The sequence below is a fragment of the Boleophthalmus pectinirostris genome, unplaced genomic scaffold (assembly GCF_026225935.1).
Source record: "Boleophthalmus pectinirostris isolate CB_2022bp ecotype Guang Dong unplaced genomic scaffold, ASM2622593v1 HiC_scaffold_21, whole genome shotgun sequence".
In the NCBI taxonomy this organism is placed as follows: domain Eukaryota; kingdom Metazoa; phylum Chordata; class Actinopteri; order Gobiiformes; family Gobiidae; genus Boleophthalmus; species Boleophthalmus pectinirostris.
Window position 1 is genome coordinate 19,765,189 of NW_026571175.1, and position 21,397 is coordinate 19,786,585.

Sequence of the window (21,397 nt, forward strand, 5' to 3'; positions counted from 1 at the left end):
TCATGAGGTGATACAATAAGATAGATGTAAGAAGATCATTGCATTCAATGAATAGTTTTGAAGTATGGAGAGTTATATCTTTACATATAAAACAAAAGTAATTGAGTTTGAATCTTCTTCACTAAGTGTTTTGTGTGACTGATAAAATTGACATTTTCATCCAAAATTTTCATCTTAACCACAATCCACAAACAAGCTTACCCCCCTTCCCTATCCGCTAACCCCCACATAGAGAATTATTCAAATTTAAAATGGACAAATACCTACATATAAATATGGCCCGTATAAATTAGCCTCACCATGGTAACAGCCAAGAAAAAGAGAGAACTGGGGCACACACCCTCCTCTCATAAGACCTTTCACACATAGATTCCTCAATTAAAACAAAGATATTTTTTGTTTCCTGATTTAGATTTACGAGGAAGCTCGGATGCACGTGTAGAAGTACAGACCTAAACACAGCAGTTAAAGCAGTTAACTTGACATACTGTATATGAGAAGATGAGATGAACTAGAGGAGCAGAAATAGACCAAATAAGGGCAAAAACTGTGTCAAGCAGCTGGCATATGAGTGTCAAAAGATACAATGCAAGAAAGAAGGGCCACTGTTAGGATGTGATCTCTTTTGCTATTTATTTGTAGAACAGAAGCTACTGAAATAGTACAAACTGAGCGTAGGACAATAATAATAATACTGTAATGTAATGTAACTTATGATGATGTCAGATCTGTTTTTAGTGCAAAAGTGGCTTTCTGTTGGTTCGGAGTAATCAGTATAAAAACTAGAAGGAAAAAGATTTGATTTTTTTCCGATTCCAAGCATTTCACGTTAAGAAACCATTCAAAAGAGCTAATTCTTTCCTGAACGTCACATCACCCTGTCCATGTTACAAATTAGTGCAAAAACAGGCTAAAGCAGGCCCTAATGTTTTGAGTGTGTGGGTGCCATTTTTGACACACAAAGCAGAGTTTATGTTATAGAAGAGATTTATCAATGCCAACATGCACTATTTAAAGAGGATTGGTTATGCATACAATATAAGTACGGCCATGTCAACAAAGGCACTGATTCAAAATATTCAATTCAATTCAGTGTCTTTGCAAAGTGAAGTTTCTTTGTAATTCCAGCGCTCTTCTTTGTGTAATGGTATTGCATTGTAGCAAAAATGAACAGGTTTATTTCAGTTATGCTTTGAGTTATGAAAGGGAAAAATGTAGACAGTTTTTTTCAAATGGCATGACATAATTAATCTTTTTTTTTTTTTTCCTAATCAAGGTCTCAGAGCCAGTGAAATTCAGATGTTAAATGGCATCTTACATAACACCATAAGCTGTAATTTCTTGTGAAAGAGACGACAAATTGCACCTATGTGTTCTATAAAGCAGTTCATCACAGTTCAAACATGACTCATTTCCAAGTGATTTTATCATGGCCTTTTGTCATACTTTTAATAAAAAATGCAGTAAGTGTTAAGTAAATAAAAGTTCTGGTCACAAACATATAGGGAAACAAGGTAAGACATGTTGTGAAAAATACAAGAATTCAAGCTAGATGCTCAACTGTTGCTGATGTAGACCAGTTTTATTCTTCATAATGTTATAAAACATCTTTTACAGAGGTTATTTTGAAGTTCATTTTGTATTCTATAGTTTCGGTTGTCAGTCACTGGGCAATGTTATGCAAAAGATAATTAACTCAGACTATGTATAGCCACTAGTGTTGAGTAACAGACACTCAAGAACAGGATTTTTTTTTTTTTGAAGACACCAGTAAATACCATAATGACACTGCCTAAACTTAAAAGTGTCACAAATTTGTTGATTCAAAGTACAAGTTTCAACATGTCACCTTAAGTGTACATTGTTATATTGCGAATGCATGTTTCAAAACTGAAGGATACAAGTCCTTCAGACTGATGTGAACAATGCCTCTTTATATACACTTGTCAATGGACTGAAAGGTAGAAAATTCCTGAAGTTACAGAAATATTTGACAAATAACTCAACAACAGTGTCAAAAAAAGACAAATGTATTCATGAGTCAGTGAACTTCCGTTTAAAGAAACAAAAGTGAGTCAGAAGCTAAAACATGACTTCTTACAGTAAACCAGAGAAATGGGATGTGCTCCACTGGAATGACAGGAATGTGTTTTTCACTTCAAGGGAGAGACTTCAGTTTTGAGCTGCGTCAGGAGAGTTGACCAGCGTGTTGACCTTAATAACCAGACGCTGCTGACCACTTATGGTAAATTATTCACTAACAACAATGGAAGTTTTGTCTAGTCAGTGTTTTAAAAGGTTGAAATAGCATTAAGATCAGCTGATTCTAATGCAGTCATCTGATAGTGTTTATGAATGAACAGACAAGGATGTGTTTGGGAAGAAGGCAAACTGTTAAAGTGGGAAGACAATTATCAACACAAGATTTGTAGGCTTATGTGTGAGCATTTAAAGTCCAGGGAGGTCAACAGGTTCAAAAGCAAATCCAGTAAAATCTTAATAATGTCAAAATATTATGAATCCATCAGTGAAAGTTTTTAAATATATGCAAAACATCTAATACTGATATCACTTTATACCATATTTACTGAAGATGAGACTTAGGCCTGTTATGATAACATACTGTACAAAACATAAGTGCAATATATTGCTGAAGAAAATATAGGCAATAAACTATAATTTGCAGCTAATTTATGCCACTGACACGATCATCCAAGAGCATTTAAGAGATTTAAGAGATTTAAACCACAAAAACTATTTTAAACATGCAATATTATTAAAAAAAATCATGAACTGCAATAAATAAAAGCAGAATGAAAAACTGTATACATCTATAATCAGAAGTCAGAAGTTATTAATTTAAACTTTATTGCTTTATCAGTCATAAAAGGTTAAAGTTATACCAAGTAATAAAAGTAAAGAGCTTTGTGTAGTTTATGTATTATCACATTTTTTACATTACACATTTGGAAAGTCAACATTGGGGTAGAAATTTAGTCTTTATGGTATCACATTTTGTTTTGTTTTGCTGTAACAAAGTGTTTTATGACAAAGCTACATTCTTGTCAAGAACTAAGTGTCTGTGCATGTGTCGCTATTGTTGCGGTCTTTAAACTCACATCTACATGTATATCAAAAGCAAAAGATGAAGAACGTAAAATAAACTAGAAAATGCATACATTAATTCCTACAAACAACCTACTGTACATTCATCTTGTAAAACAACAAGCACTATCCATTCTAAGTCCTGCTCTTTATACCCTTGTGCATCGATCTCTACAAATGATCAAGAGACAATTATATAGTCACCAGTTTCCAATTATAGGTCAGTCGGTCCTAGAGGAGAAGAGCATGCTGGGAAAAAATTAAGGCCAGCAATCTGAGTGGCATTTGAATAGTGACCAGACAAACTCAGGCCAACCCGACCATAGTTGAATTTCGACATCTGCTTGTGACATTTTAGCAGGATGTACTCACATGAGGGAGCTGCAAACTACACCATCTGAAGATCAACCCAGATTAACAGAGCACAGATTATCTTTATGATATTACATTAGGTATAGTGAGGGGCAAGGCTGGAGATTTAACCGAGTGATATCAGTGGTGGGGGTGGTTATGGGCTGAATGACTCCCTAGGCACAGAGTCTCCAAACAAACTTTACAAATATGGGTAGAATAGATAAATAGTAGAATTATTTATCATTTTTCTTTACTACATAATTCCATATATCTTACTTCATATATGTGATGTCTTTTGTCTGTATATAAAATGTAGAAAGTAGTAAAAATAAAGGAAAAAGGTGTGTGATGGTGTGTCCATACATTTGGCTGGCAGTATACATTTCAAAACAATATTATAGCAATATTATTTGGGTTGTTGCCTTTTCATTTTTATTTTTTGATTTCTTTTCAGGACTATGTACACACTGACAATGCTCAAATATTTCAGACTAGCACAGAGACAGTGCTCATCCTTGTTTTTGCTTAGTCGTTTCCCATTTCACATACAGGCCAGTGGTCACAGTCAGTGTCCTTTACATTTAGGTCATTTGAGGAATTACTTTCACTTCCTCCACTTCTTTAGTTCAACTATAAGGCATGACTCTGAACTGACTGTGGTACACACTCGCCACAAACAGGATTTCTTTGGTTATTTCAGCAGCATTTGTTTTTATGAAGTGTAAAAAACATTGTTCATGTCCATGGCCAACACCGTGACATATGCTTTAACAAAGCATTGTGGGAGGCACGAAAGACTGATGAGCACTAGGAGACTTAGAAAATACTTTGAAAATACACAATGTAGAAAATACACAATTGTCAATTCTTGAAGACAACGTGATCTAAAGTTGGCCACACTATCTGTAAAGCCTGTAGAAACAAACAAACTAAACATTTTATGTAAGGTTTCGGTCTGCAATCATCTTCTATTCTTTTAAATGTAATAAAAACACAGCTGGGTTATATCCAAAAGCAATAGTGGAACATTTCTTGAGCACATCTACCATGTTAAAAACAAAAACAATTTGCTAAGCTACAAAAAGGAAAAAAGGGACAATCTTGAGGCAAAAATAAGGAGGACAAAATTATATTATTGTTATTGCTTTTGTTTAGTGAATAATGTGAAAAAATAGAGAGAAGGCATATAGAAAAGGAGGATAAGGTCAACAGCCTTGCTTCACTGAACTGTGCTCTGCGTTGTAAGCAGCACAGGCTCACATTTAAATGCACTGATGTTGTGTGTGGGTGGTTGCCATTAAGAGCAAACAGCGAGGAAAATCAAGTGTTTATGAGACAGAAAGAGTCAAAATATTCATATCATTCAAATGTTGTATATGGATTTTGAGTTTGTATAGTCTAAAAGTGAAGAGGAGACTTATGTTTAAATGGATGGCACTCAAGGAAGTCATTTTAAAGATGAACATCTTAAGAATTTCAAGGCTGTCCGTATTGCTCATTTTGTTAATATTACCACATATTCAGAGATCAACTATTTCAGTGGCTCAAAGATCAACTGTTCAACAGCTCCACGTCTCTGTTAGGATGACCAAAAAAGGCTAAAGATGACAAAACCCCCCAATAACATTACTATGACCTATACTGAATTCCGTGACCAATTTTCTCGAAAGAACAGCAACTTAGAATAACAAGATTTTTTTATTCCAAGGAACCAGTCACACACGCACACACATACACAAGTGTCTTGCCTAAGGACACGACAACAGCATTCATGTGAGGGAGCCAGTTTAGCACCGCCAACCTGTGGGCCAATGGATCTGACTGCTCAACCAATGATGTTTATGAGGAGAGCGGGATTTGAAATAAAAACCTTTGAACAAACACTGTACCAACTGAGCAGATATTATACAGATATTATTGGAATTAATACAGAAAACAATAAATAAAATCTGCCTTTTTAACCTTTTCAATTAAAAAAACAGCACATTTCTGTCAGATATTATCTTGGTGTTATTGCGATCAGTTTGTTTCAATATTTTTGTGATATATTGTGCAACCCGAACAGAAACTGCAGTGGTGCTAACTGCAAGTGACACTTGACCACGACATGTTAGGGACCATAACTGCACATATTTGAGGAGCTAGTTCAAAGAGTGAGGCGTCGTGTTGGCAGGTCGCCCTCAGGCCCTGTCCATCCTCCTCACGTCCCCTGTCATCACAGCTGTGTCAGAGTTGCCCTGGGGCAGCTGGGTAACAGGAACACCCTCTTCCGGATCGCTCATAAAAACCATCATCACTCTATGACATAACTGTCTAAGCACCAAAATCACTGCTCATATTTTGGGGATGAAAGGATTAGAAATACAAAGGAAATGTAGCAGTGATTGTTGCAGAAAAAATCTATAATGTAGAGTTTTTGACAGGTAACTTTTTACATCAAAGGAGACTGTCGACAGCACAAGCCTACTCAAATCTCCTAATACAACTATGTAGCTTTGAACAAAGAGCCTGTGACATGTTAGTGACTAAACCTATGGGGTATATACAGCTGTTGGACACTGCACAGAGACAGAAGCAGCAGCAAATACCAAAACAGATAGATTATCAGATTACCCTTCTAAAACGCTTAATGCCTCCAGCTGCTGTAGGTGTGCGTTACTGGGGCAAATATTGTGTGGCAGATTCAGTAGTGTTAATAGAAATGTATCCAGCACATACAACAGCTGATCTGCTCAGAGACAGTATGCAGCGAATTACATGATACAAGGCTGGTTGGTGGTGCTACCCCCCACTAGCCATAAATTCCCAATGTGTGTCTAGGGAAAGGGGGGCAGACAGATGGAAAGGGGCTTGGGGGAGAGCCAGAAGATGCAAGAAAAAAATGTGGTAGGAAGTGCTGTTTATAGAAATGAACAGGCTGAATATTATTAGCAGTATTTCCAAAGTAATGAGTTATTTGGGCAAAGACATAGGTTTGTTTAGTAGAAGTAGCAGCAATTTAATGTGATAAAGAGCCGTGCCATAGCTTGCAAAAAACTGAAATAAATAAAAATGATTTCAGCAGTGAGCAAAGCACCCAACAATAATTGTAATATATGCGCAACTTCTGCTATGCTCAGACTACACTAACTAAAGGTGAGCAATGTTTGACAAAAAATAATAATAAATGTAATTTTTCTGACAAGCTTTGTATAAGATTTGTAATTCATTTTAATAGCAGTAGTCTATTAAGTGTGCAAATTTTAAACACTTCCAAGAATACTTATGTGCATGTTTCTATGTCGAAACAAGAATAGCAGGTTTTACACATAATAACGGGTTTGCGTGGAAATTATGTTACTACTATAATTACAGTCTTTAAAATTTGCTATATTGACACCATCATGTTGTAATATCAGTTTCATGGCGATAAATCTTGCAGTCTCATTGTGAAAGTTACGCTTCTCAAAACATTCAGGTTTTAGTTTGACCCACATTTTAAAACAGTTTCAGCTACAGTTTCACCACAGATAAACATTATCATAGTCTCTGTTAGTGGTGAATTATTGTATGCTAGTTTGCCTGTTGTAAACTGTTAATTATACCATGTTGTAACCACTGTTTATGGTTCCATACATGACAATGCTTTTAACTCCTGTCAGGTGAGTTAAATTGCATAAGAGATTCAAAGTAGAGCACTTCTGGTTAACAATAGGTCTGTCGCAGTAATTACTATATTGAATTATTTGACTTATTGACCTATCATTCAATATATGAAAGCTTTTTTGGGGGGTCAATATTTACCATGGTAACTTTTTCTTTGCACTACTGTAACATTTGTTATTATTTTTTGCTTCAGATAAGATTTGAGCCATAGAAGGTTAAATTAAAGACTTGCAGCTCATGATTTTTAACAATATTATATTTTCAGAATAGTTTTTGTGGTATAAATCTGCTAAATCTCTTTATATTATTGTGTCTATGGGATGAACTAGTTTTAATATTATCGTTTATCGTTTCTATTTACTTCAGCAATATATCAAACTTCAAAATTAGTTTAGTGACAGCCTAGTTAGCTGGTTACATTTTTGACATGTAAGAAAGCTGGTTAAACATGGGACAGTGCTTCGCGATCACTGCGCTCATACTCACACAAAGCCATGTGTCTGAGCCCTGTCTTAGGTTTATGAAAACAAACATCAAACAGCTCTGTTCTGCTCCTTTTTGTCTGAGCCACAGGGGCATTTTGGCATTTCATTCATGAACTATGGCCCACAGGGAGACTATGGACATAAAATGACCTCACAATCGAAACTTTAAGCTTAAGATCCTTTTAAATTATGCAAAATTGACTCTTGAGAACTTGTTAGAATGCTGTTACCTCCTCATAAACATACCCGGAGCTGTGTTTTGTTTCAATTACACATTTTTGAGTAATTCTTTATTATTAATCTGTCTACATCTCCGAAGCTCAAAATGTTCTGTTCCATCAAGTGGTAGGTTTCACAATGGAGCACTTCCTGTATTACCACATGACTTCACAACGTGGAACAGAGGGTTTTCTGTTTGAGAGAAGAAGAATTTGTGTTAAACATGTGTGAATGAAAGAAAACACAACTCCAGGTATGTTTGTGATGAGAAAACAACATTATAACATAGATCAGAAAGTAGTGTAACATGGGCCCTTTAATAATCAAAATGTAATCAGGATATGGATACAATAAATAAATTAACAACATTGGTATCAAAATCATTTTAACACATAAATTGTATATAGCATTTTACAGTGGTTAAATACCTAAACTAAACAATACTAAACTAATAGTGTAAAATAATGAAGAAAAGCTGTTGTTTTACCAGTTAATAGGATTGTATAGCACACTAATGAAAATAGCAGGTAATAACTTTAGGCTCCATCTTGTCAAATTCTTCATCTCATCTTCAGACCAGCCCTGATATATTAACCTCCCACTCCTCATTCCTTTTCACCGGGTCATCTACAGCTGCCCTCCCTTTCACATACCACTTAACCCCAGTGCAACAGGCCACAGCAGCGTCTTACACCACAAATAACTGCCCCACCCCCACCCCAGCAGAAGTGGAAGTGGTCATCCTGGAATGAGACATGTAGGGACACGAGAGCAAAACCAGACAACCATCCTACGGCCAGATAAATTCAGATAAGACAAAGCAATCTCCTTATCAGTATGAGGTGTCACTGTTGAGTCACTCGCTTTGATGGAGAGCAGAGTTACAAGTTTAGGATAAAACAGAAGGGCATTGAAACTTCTGTCCTGCATACTACTTATTTTCCTCATGAGAATATTTAAAGGGCCCATATGTTTCCTCATCACAAATGTACCCGGAGTTGTTTAGTTTCATTCACACATGTTTATCACACAAACCCTGCATATTTAGGCTGAGTTCTTCTCTCAAATTGAAAACACTGTGTTCCGTCTTGTGATGTTCTGTGGTAATACAAGAAGTGCTCCATTGTGCTTTTAAAAACTACACACCTTAACTAGAGTTGTTTGAATCATTTTAGCCCAGGAATCAATCTCTACTGAACTAAAGTGTCATGAACTTTGGAGGTGCAGATTGACTAATAATAAATGGTTATTCAAAAATGTGTGAATGAAACAAAATACAGCTCCAGGTATATTTTTGAGGAGGTAACAACATTATAACATGGCTTAAAGCTCACAAGAGTCAATTTTGCATAATATAGGACCTTTAAAGATTCATAGTACACAGAAAGCAATTGTTACAGAAAATCTAATCAGGAATGGAGGCAAATTTAGAGACCACTTCACTATACTGCATTTGACTGATGACTGGTATGCATTATACAACTGTAGTCTTTTAGTTTAGTCAGTTATTTTTTATTTATTTGGGTTATAAATGATGTTGTACCATAAGTGCAAAAGTAAAAATGAAAATTAATGGAGTGAGTAAGCTGAAGTTTTGGGAGTGACAGTTAAAGTTGCATAATATTTTCACATGACTTTTCTTTAACTGACCAATCATTTCTTTAGTCAAATTATGGCGTTATTTAACAGATGTACATTAAATTGTTGTCCTAATGTGATAGAAAGCTATTTCAACCACTACCAGGGTCACTTTCTCGCATACTGTACACTCAGGCTCTGTGTCTTTACTGCAAACAGAAGTTAAATCTCTTCCCTCCCTGTCCCAATGGAGCACTTTAACATTTCTCTCACTGCAGCAGTCTACACACACGCCTTCTGAAATAACTATCAGTTGTAAAAACCTCAAAAGACACTCCTAACTGTAAAAAAAAAAAAAAAAAATGCGTTGGTTGCTTTCTACACCAACAATCCACTTTTGGTCAGACATGGACAGATGTAAACGCACATGCTACAAGCCACATGCTACAAATGGCAGAAGGGTGGAGGGACGGAAAGGTCAAGTGCACTGAGGTCTTATGGGAAATTATGTCTCAAACTGTCAGAAACTCATGGACTTTTCAACTACAGCACAGTTATATGATGTTATTTTACGCTCATGCTGGTGTTTGATTGAAATAATGGTTTTAGGTAAATGTCAATCGCTATTCATTAAGACGCATTAGATGTAACCTTTCCTTGAGTAACAGTCAGACACCCAAACAAACAATGCAAAAAGCCAAAAGCCAGATGGAGATTAAGATTCTCAGACAACATGAAAGTTGAATATTCTTCTGCAAAGATCTTTTGGATGATCTTTGCATGTGTTGCAATGTAAACCAACTATATACCTATTGATAATGATATTTTTTTAAAGGTGCAATATGTAACTTTTCTGGTGGAGACCATCTGCTTTGCCTGAAATGTTGATCTGACCAGTAACTTGGTCTGGTGGGGTCACCTGCTTTTCTCCATGGAGATAGTCAGATATGTTTAATTCCACATTGTGAGACATTTCAGACTAAGAAATAATTTCTTCATGGATTCAAGGAGATCACAGACACCGTCTAGAAAAGTGACATGGTGCACATGTAATACTGCATGGCTGGTTTATTCAAAAAATATAAGAGCTGTTTCTTTCACTCAGCCAGTGGAATCCTGCAGCTGTAGAACCATTCATAAACAACATTTGACAGACTAGCATAACGACAGAAGGTGCTCCTCCTTTCCCCTTAGTTAAGTGTCAAAAAAGTATGATGGTATTCCTAAGCAAACACTCCAGTAAAACACACAACATCTGCTCCACTTACTGTAGTTTTGGGGAAAACCCAAAAGAAAGAGCAAAATGAGCTTCTGTAATTCCTCCAAACCACAGAGTCATAATTCGTTTAATGAGACATTGGAGAGAAAGAGGAGGAAATGAGTATGTGCATGTGTGTGTGTGGGTGCATGTGTGTGTGTGTGTGTGTGTGTAGGTGTGTGCCTGTCTGTGCATGTGAGGACCTTGGAGAAAGTGAATACTGAAAGTGATCAAAGTAGCAGAATAAACACGCAGACGAGTGAAGGAAAGGTGAAAGTCTGGGTTTAGTTGGCAGGTCTGTGAAGCTGATTTGGGCTTGGCGCAGGCCCACCGGTTCTACCCCTCGTCTCAGTGCAGTCCCCTTAAAAAGCTGGCAACGATGCAAAGCACTTCCACTTAACCATATCAAAGTCAGCTTGGCACTACACAGAAACGGCATTCGGGATTTTAAGGCGGTTTTAACTGCCGCTAAACTGTTGTGGTGCGAGCTGGTTTAGACTGTTTTATGCACTGTGGGTACACTATATGATGAACGTAAAATGTTTTCATTTGGAATGTGCAATTAAACATTTACAAAATTAAAGGTCCCATATTACAAAATTTTCTGATCTGTTATAATGTTTTCTGGTTAAAAACACACCTGGAGTTGTTTTGTTTCATTCACACATGTTTAACACACAAACCCTGAATATATAGGGCGAGTTATTGTGCTCCACTGCAATTTTAAACTCGATACATGTTCACTAGAATGATTTAGATAATTTCTGCCTTAGTATTGCCAATCTCTACTGAAAAGGTAAAACGTAGCTGACAACATGAAAACTACAGCTTCATGACATCACAAGGTGGAACAGAGGATTTTTAACTTTAGAGATGCAGACAGACTAATAATAATGAATTATTCCATTATGTGTCAAAGAAACAGTAACAATAACATGGCTAATAGCTCAAAAATAGTCAGTTTTGCATAATATAATACCTTTAAAGAAAGCTGAGTGAAGAGAGCATTATAGAGTTCAGGTTTAGCCACCGCTTTCGGTTAAATCCTAATTCTGATGAGACAGGCACTGAAAGCAGTCTTGAAACTTGTCCCAGAGCACAATGACAGTAAATCTGACCAAAACTACAGCTAACAGATCCCAATGAACGTGTTTGTTGAGGATTTTATATGAGAAGTGAATGTCTTGAATGTAGGTGAGCTTTTTGAAAGTGTTGCCACAGAAATAATGTGGACACCATCTGGCAGACAGGCACATACACTTTCCTTCAGAGCTGTATTTTATATTATAGAGACAGTATCGTTCCACCAGAATAGCCGCTGTGGGTGGTATTGCAGATGATGCTCCTTTGACCCTCCATGAAAAAGCTGCAGGGGCATTTAAAAAAATAACCCTGTCCTGGTTCTGTCAGGTTTTGCACACAACGTGAAAAGTCAAAACTTCGCAGAGACACGTAGACGACGCACACCGACGTGCTTCCCTGAATTCCAGCCCATTGTAAGGCCGTCTCCAGAAGCGACAACCAAGGCCAGACATTACTCACAGCGGCACATCATCTGTCAGAAAGTTTGCAAGCAGTGAAAGACGGACCGGTCACGTGACAGAGACCCAACAAAGCCCATTCAGATGAGCGAAACTGCAAACAAGGTTTACGCAATTACACGCACCCCCATAAATGTGTACAAATTAAAAGGCAGAAAAAACTGGGGAGATGTCTGTTAAATTTATGAACATGCAACACCATATTACGTTTTGGGATAATTTGTAAAAACCTGATAAACCATTTGAAACAGCTCAAGTCCAGAAAACTACAGCCTGATGAGCCATTTCCCAAGCTATTTTTCTAAACGTGTTCTCCAGTTGTAACCCCAACAAAGTTATCAATTATCGTGTTAATGCTCACCTCTTGAAACTTTCCACGGGAGTCTCCTCAGAGGCGCTGGTGCCCGTGTATCCGCTCCATATCCGCGCGTAAAGAAACCGCCTTTATGGTAAAGACATACGCCGGACGTCGCGGTTTAAATGTCTGGTGAGATCCGCGATGAAAAGGAACAAGTGAAAGCGAACTCCCCCGTAGCGACCGCTCCTCTGCGCGCACTGCCTCTGTCTGTCCACAGCCAACAGCGAGACCACTCCGTTTGTGTTTGCGGCTCCTCCTCCTGAACGACCCTCAGCCAATAGGAGGCCGAGGATGAGGCACGGGGGAGTGGCTTTGCAGCTTTGGACCACACTGCTTTCAATTGGGGTTTGGGGTAGTTTTACAAGCACTTGGAGTCAGAATCTAATCTGATTTATTTTATAATGTTGTTTCCTCATCAGAAACATACCTGAAGTTATGTTTAACACTAAGGATGTAATAATAACCAAAATACTGTGATATTGTATCATCAAATGTCTCACAATATTATTGTGGGGCGTCACAATGTATCGAATCACCAGTTCCTTTGCTTAAATGCATGGTTTTATAGTGACACTAGCTAATAAACATCGGTAACTACATATCCCATGATTCATTTCAGAGCAGACAACATGAAGAAATATGTTTTTCACTTGAATTCTTAAGATTATGACAGTAATAATTCACATCAAATTCTTGTCAGGGTTTTAAAAGCAAAAAAGCTTCCTACCTACATTTATATCAGCCTCTCCAAAATATATCACAATAAATATCGTACCGTGAGATGCATATCGTGATAATATCGTATTGAGAGATTTGGATATTGTTACATCCCTATTTAACACACAAACCACTCCATGCACCTTCACTAGAGTTATTTGGATAATGTCAGCCTTAGAATTGTCAATCTTGGCTGAATTAAAGGTAAAAGGAGCTATTAAAGTAATGCTTCATGACATCACAAGGTGGAACAGAGCATTTTGAGCTTGGGCTAATAATAAATGATTACACGCAATGAAACAAAACACAATGCCAGGTATGTTTTTGATGAGGAAACAACAGTATAACATGTCGTAAAACTCACAAGCATTAATTTTGCATAATATAGGACCTTTAATATAAGAGGTGAAGAGAGGCCCTTATGCATTGTCATATGTAAGAATCATACTGTCAGTCATTCGTCAATAGCACCATACATAACCCTGACCCTTTAATTTTGATAAATATGCATTTTCAAATCAGTGTATAGCTAAACATAACACAGTTTTTAGATTTAACTATAAAATCCAAAGAGCTAACCAGTTATGCTATTGTGAGTAGCCTGAATGACAGCATGAGCATCCATCAAAAGATTCTCTCTGCAGCTCTGGTCTTTGTGTGCAGGATAAAATTAGCCATCTCAAAAATAGCACACTGAAAGGAATGCAGCTATTAATTTAGATTACATAACACACATCTTCTCTGAGCTGCTGTAATGATGTTTATCTTTAGGTGTGCCATATATATGTGAGGTCCATCCATGTCTGAGCCCAGGACTCAACCAGCTGTCACTTTCTGAAATCTTTCTTTCTGTGTTTGTTTTTCTTTTGCCCACACCACATATTTGACATGTCTATAACACTTCACTGCTCTGAGTCACATTTAGATGCACTGTGTTGACTTGACACCTTTGCCAACAGTGCTACTCATACTTTTCTTTTGTGTTTCCTCCTATAGAGCTGAGAAAGAATAACAAATGTAGCTACATATTTATATTCACACATTTACATTTCATTTTAACTTCTTGTAACTGAATAACAAGAAAGTTCCCATTAGGCTGAAATGACAACATAAGCGTCATAAGGTAGCATTAATTTGTTAGCGATGATTTAGTTTTATCCTGAACGTGAGCAGATGAGCAATTTGTATTTAATGAGTTCATGTTGATTGTGAAGAATAAAATATATCAGTTTGGATCGACTATTATTGTATTGCCTAGTTTGGTAATTGGTAATACTGGAACTTGCACTTAATTGTATATTGTTTGTCAAACTGGTAACATCAACATTAAGAGTGCACCATGTAACTATTGCACTATAAACATATTTATGCACAATTTCTGAGGGTGCAAGACCTGCTTATATTCATGTTATTTGTTTGCCTGCCCAGTATGGAATTAAACACATCTATTTGCCAATTCATCAAATCGATGTTTTTATTGTCAACAAAAACTCCTTTAAAATCACATATTCTTCCGTGAGCAGGGTCACCTGTCTGCAGATCTGACATGTTTATGTTTACTTCTTAAATATGGCACAATGTACATTAAAGAACAAGTACAGAGTTGGCCATGGAGGCTCATTTTCATCCATAGTCCCTTTGGCAGCTAGTGCCTGCACTCAATTTCATTTCTCTCAAGCGACTAGGTCAGGAATCAGAATACACTAGATGGTTTGCAAGTACTGGCAGGCACTAGACAGTTTGCAAAAACCCCGGAAGTTGTAGACCGGCCAATCAGCAAAGAGCTGTGAAGCCATGACATCAAACTCAAGCGCCTGTCTGGGTCCCTTTTGTGGTACAGCACAACAGTACACAAAGCAGTCGAGATGGATGTAGACGAAGCCATACATTCTGTGTTGGCAACAATTCTCAGGATTCCCAAGAATGTTTGGTGAATTTTACCAAGGGGAAAGAAGTTATTGCCCTTCTTCAGGCAAAGCTTTTTTCTTTGGGGAAAGCTTAATATACCAGTTATCCCCGTTAGAAGGGCATTACATATGCCACTACCAAATAGAGTGATTGGTTAAATAAAAGTACCCGCCTACTATCGAGAGAATAAATTCTAATGCTGTGAGGTCAGGTGGTTTCCATGAAGTGAAACCAGCTGATGAGTCAGGCTAATTGGCAGACTGATGTCAAGACAAACACAACAGGACATAGGCACAAAACGTTAATTAAAGATCAGTAAAATACAGTGTAAAATGTAGTAATATTAATAAAATTAGATGTGACATGCTTCACATGCTTGTCCTTGTGGAGATGGATAAAAATTCCATAATGTGGAACAATCACAGGCACAGCATTATTATCCCCATGGACACAAGCAGGTGGCTGACCATACAACAGAAAAGTTCTTTCTTGTCTGAGTACAGTTCTTGTTAACTGCTCGTCACCTCTGTTCTCAAATGTGCAGACAGATACAGCCACAACAATAGCACGACCACCCATAATTACATAGCAACCGGGATGTGGTCAAAATTACCTCCTCTAGCGACTTGCTTTGATTGCTTCTTCTTCTACCACAAATATATCAAACTATATGAGATTGTAGTGCAAACGCTTCCACCTTTTGGCACTAAATCCAGAGGCCAAATTGAAAAAATACATCTTTAGGAGTCAGTTTTATGAAGAGTGACTGCACTGGAACATCGGCTGCCAGTTTAATTGAGACTATAAGTGGATATGGTGTTGTGCTGAGGCCGTACAAATCCGATTGAGCTCGGTCGTCCACAAAAGCAAAGAGGGCAGAAAATGACTTGTCCCTTTTAATCCATCACTTCGGTGTGAGTATAGAGCGGGCTTCATTACACCACACTGGTATAATTAATACTAAAAGTTGAAGGATTTATTATATTATCAACTCTACAGTTTTAATCTAACTTAAGACTTCACAAATTCTCCATTAGCAATCAATATAGAAGCTGTTCATGAGGGTTGAACAAAAATGTGATGTTAAGTTTGTAAAGTTTGTCAGTGTGGGATTAAAACTGCCAACCTTTGGATCAATGGACACAAATTCCAACTGAGCTACTGTTATCCCTTAATGGTGCATTGTGTAATTTTTGAAGGGTCCGCCACTTACTTTTCTCCATGGAGATGTTAATGCTTTGTCTGGAATATTTCACAGTATGGTATTAAACCTTGCTATCATCATGGAGAGCAAACCAGACCAAGTTACTGATCAGATCTGTGGAGAGGCAATGTCGCCCACAGTCAGAATGCCTGTTTTTCTGGGTATTTTTGAGCAATAAAACCACCTGTAACTAAATGTAAGTTAGATCTGTTCAATGTCATATCATTGTGATCGTTTTGAAGCAGAGCAATGACATATCGATAAAAACAAGAAGGTGACGGCTCTCTAACTGAAAAGTTACATAGTGCACTTTTAAACAAGTATGTCAGGGCAATGGCAAAAAATATAACAAAAAATAAATCATAATTTCCTTATACTGATATACATGATTTTTGATTTGATGATTTAGATTTTGTCTTATTATAAATTAATCTAAAATTGGCTTTCAATAGGCCTATTCATTTTCGTAAATGTAACATAAATTAATTCAAGGGTGCATCACAATAGAAAACAATAAATCATTCATATCATTCCTCTGATGGTGTCATCATTTGTCATGTTGTTTAGTATATTATAATAGCGAGTCTTGTTACTGCCTTTATACAGAATCACAAAGCTCACTGTTCCAGATCTAATTTTAGATTCTGTGATGTTAAGTCAGTTATGTTATTTGAAGAAGTAAAACTAAAGTCAGACAACAGAAGATATATATACATAGTCTTTAGTTGGAACAGTTTGTAACACCATAATTTTCTTCACTCTTCTGTCAGAAACATCTCTTTTTGAACAAGTTACAATGACCTCCCAGCTGTCCTCTCTCTCCTTCACCCACTCTGCTTGGTTTCCTTTAAAGCACCCTTCATAACTTTAGGAATTTTAATTTCTTTAAAAAAAAATTTAAACTGCATTCTTGGTTGTATTTGACGTCACAGTTTTTATGAGGCATCCTGGGTCTGTGGCGTCTGTGTTCTCTACAGGAGGTTTATAAGCCCTCCGGCCATAACAACAATACAAGTTTTTGTCACTTTCACTGAAATGCTTTAAACTCACACTGAACCCAAGCATTAAACATACCCTTACATAATGTCTATACTGACTAATGACAGGGAATCAGATCTGTAGAGTATAAAAAATGTAAAGCTCACATATTTCCTGGTCACACTCAGTTGCTGTTTGGTTGGGTCTGTCATTATAGCTGTCATCATCAGTCCTTGAGGAGAGCTATATTTACACACTAAGAAACAAGCAGAAACACACAACTGAACACAAGCAAAGCCAGCAATGTTTTTAACTGTAGCCTTAGATGCTAAAACATCAATGCAACAATTCAGCACAATCTTGTTCTCTCTCTTGCAATCAAAATAGTGACTATTTTAACACATGTGAAGGACATTTGTTCAGAATTCTAAAATTCTTCTCAAAGGATTTAGAGGTGCGCTGGACTGGAAGGTCAGTTTCTGTGAAGGTTCTACGTGAATTGCATTGACAGAAAAAGTACGGAAGCTGAAAATAGACAAGAGGCATCCTGGTACTGTTCTGAAGAGAGATGAAGAGCAAACTATTACCCACCATAGGATTATTTTTATACCAAAGACCTTGGACATTAACATGCTTAAATAAATGACTGTTACCTTGAGACCTGCGCTTTGGAAAAAAACAGTATTTCAAACTAGTCGATACTTGACAAAAAAACCCACAATTTGTTAGACAATATAATGCAATTTTCAACACAAAATAATGGCCTTAGATATCAGTAGAATTAACCTACGTAATACACAAAAGCTCAGGCAATACGACCAAAGACAAGTTCAAAATCAATATATCACAATTAATTTAATAATGTCTTAAATATTTTGTGCGTTTACAATTTCTTAAAACATTGCTAAAACTCAAATAACCAGCATAATATACTTCTGGTGCACTCCGATAGAAAGGCAACACTAACCTTGTTGAAGTACAACACTGTGTCTGTACCGTGGACCCCCTCTCCTCCAGACCCTCCCAGACTTCCTGTTCATTATGTAACGTGGCATTGAGTCTTCATCAAAAGCTTTAGAATTTTTTGGGTTTTTTTTCACTTAAACATCAATAACAAAGTCCCTTCTGCACTTGTACTCTGCTGTTTTGGTCTGGATGTCTCAGGGAGGACTGGGAAAGGTCACATGACTGTGAGGTCAGAGGTCAAGGCTAAGGGATGTACAGGCACAGCTGATGGTGTGTGAATGCACAGCGCTAGAATATCAAAGAAAAACACTCTGTGACTATGGCTCACATTACCAGAACTATACAGTATGTCCTCTTGTTGAATGACTGCTACTACAAATACAAACTGATGAAATGAAATGAACGCTACTCATGCCACTACTGCGAATGCTGCTACTATTATTAGACCTACTACTACTACTACAGCAACTTTTATAACTACTCCTGATGCTATGATTGGTATTGGCCCTACAATTAGAACTACTACAATTACTACTTACTGCTACTACTAACTACTACTGCTCACATGACATCCTACAAGGTTTTATTGCTGCTGCTACTAATTCCATAGTAGGCACCATTATTATTTCACACTACTACCCAATACTTGCAAACCTTACTGTTAAACTTATATTACATTACATAATGTGCAGTATATTCTGCTTTTTCGCACATCATGTTAAATGACTTGTATTGAATTGCAGTGGACAAAAGTGCAGTGATTTGTGTCTGTATAAGGATTCTTTAAAGGTCCTATATTACACAAAATTGATTCTTGTGAGCTTTAAGCCATGTTAGAATGTTGTTACCTCCTCAAAAACATACCTGGAGCGCAGATGTAGAAGAAAGTATAACACAATGCTTTAAGGTTTTCAAATAAGGTACAGTGGGGAAGGCATGAAATATGTCATGTGGGAACGGACTATGCTCTCAAGATAAAGAGAAGGATTTCTGAGATGCTGGCTGGTGCATAATTAATGATCACTGGTCAGACTGAGTGCATAATTGGTCTAGACAGGCATTATGTGAGGAGGAAGACTGCTGTAGCATCAATCACACTGTCAAAACTGGTAAGACAGGCTCATAGTATGTAGCAAAAATGCTTATAAAATGATTCTTATTTAGTTCTTATATTAGCTGCCACTATTGGTAAATTAACAGTGGTCAAAAGATGGATAATTGGATGAGATGGATAATCTGAGTTAAGTCAAAACAATAAACATCAATATCACATTTTTACTGCTAATCCACTAAAATACTAGAGATGTGCCGATTCAGCTTCCTTACTTCTGATATTGTTATCAATACATTGACTATTACTTTACTACTACTGGATACTGGAGATTTACAGATACCAGTGTAGGGATGTAAAATGGTGCTTACTTCCTTAAAACACAGATAACTTTTTACAAAATGGATCCAGATGTGCTATGCAACTGTTATTTATCCTTCACATAACTACTGACCATCTTCATATGATTAAAAGTTGATTAACATTATGAAACATTCTAGACCTAAATCATTCTGTAAATAATCATATTACATCAATTTAAGGGCCCAACCAGGATACTGGTATAGGTACATCCTTATAAAATATTTTTGCTTCTACTAATCTGTATTATTCAGTACCATAGTGGGGTGAATGTGCAAGGGCATCTCATATAAATTCATGTAAATTCATATAAATTCATATAAATTCATATAAATTTGTATAAATAAATAAATAAATAAATAAATAGGCCCAAACTCATAGGCTTGAAGTTTGCTTTGACAACCCATCAAAGAGGAACAAAGGGAATATTGGGTTAATAAACATGGACAACACTCTATTGTTTCATACACCTACAACCTTTTCTGAGAGCCAAAATCCACTTGTTCCCACACGGAGTCCAGGGTGGTCTCTTGTCTGTCATGACCGTGGCGGGATTACCTCATTGTGAGTGCGTTTCCAAACCACCGAGTGTAAAGCTCACACGCCCAGCATCACCACAGACACATCACTATAGTAACCCTATAGGAGCTGAAGGAAAGGTTAGAGGAGCAGCCAGACCCAAGCCATATCACGTATAATCCACCAATAAACAAGAGCGACCAGAGAGGAGTCAAGTTTACACCAGCGGCATCGCCTTGACTTCATGCTCCTCCCAAGACTTTATGAATAAACTTTCCACATCCTTTCAGACATGGCAACATTAAACACACCTACAGCTTCTATGTTTTTCTGCTACTACTCAGAGGAAATTCAAGAGGTTATGCCAAATAATGTCTTCTTGCAATAGACACAATTTGTAGGACCAGTCAGCAAAATTAATATTTTGCTTCAAATTCTTTATTGCTGTGTAAATTATCCTAATTTCTCATCACTTACATGATCAACAGTACCTACAACTACTACTACTCAATTACAGTTACTACTATCACTGACATTAGTAATGCTACTTACTAAGTCACAAAATATAGGAATTCTTAAGGTATATCAAAGTCAAGTTAAGGGTTTATTATAAAGCACATTAAAACAGACAGCACTCCAAAGTGCTTAACAAAATAGATAAAAACTGAATAGGATAATATATAAGAAAAGATATGAGCATATCGTTGAAGCATACAAAATTCACAGTTTGCATCTGTGGTCTTGGCATAACTATGAAATATAAAATGCACAGGGATTCCAGGCTTTTAAAAACCACAAAACATAAGAAGGGCTGTTCAGAGTGTTTAGTCTGAAGTAGGTCACTGAGGCCAACTGTCAGAGGCAGAAACATGGCATTAATATGGCTCTTCTGCACTAGGTCCCCTCAGGTCACAGCTAACACAGTGGACACACACACAAAGCACTGCACAGACATTTTAATCTGAGGACACAATTATAGGGGACAGAGCTGAGTAGGCGGAACAAGACAGTGAAAGTGTATGTTCAGATCAGCAGTGTTAACAGAACAGGACATAATGTTTAAGATCTAGGCACTGTTATATCGATTTATTTCATTCATTTAAGATTTGTCCCTACCTAAGGTAAAGTACAGTCCATTCGTAAATGCAACT

The 21,397-nt window shown here is 37.0% G+C and overlaps 1 protein-coding gene across 2 annotated transcripts in view; it reads right to left on the reverse strand.

The window, feature by feature from the left end:
• Positions 1-21,397, reverse strand: part of ripor2 (RHO family interacting cell polarization regulator 2) — a 72,765-nt gene that overhangs the window by 31,297 nt on the left and 20,071 nt on the right. Inside the window, exon 1 of one of the 2 annotated variants that reach the window (XM_055157667.1) lies at positions 12,547-12,735. The exons of the other annotated variant lie outside the window; for it this stretch is intronic. The gene's annotated coding sequence lies outside the window, so the exon portion shown is untranslated. Of the gene's footprint in view, positions 1-12,546; positions 12,736-21,397 lie in introns of those variants that run through there. 2 annotated transcript variants of the gene reach the window in all.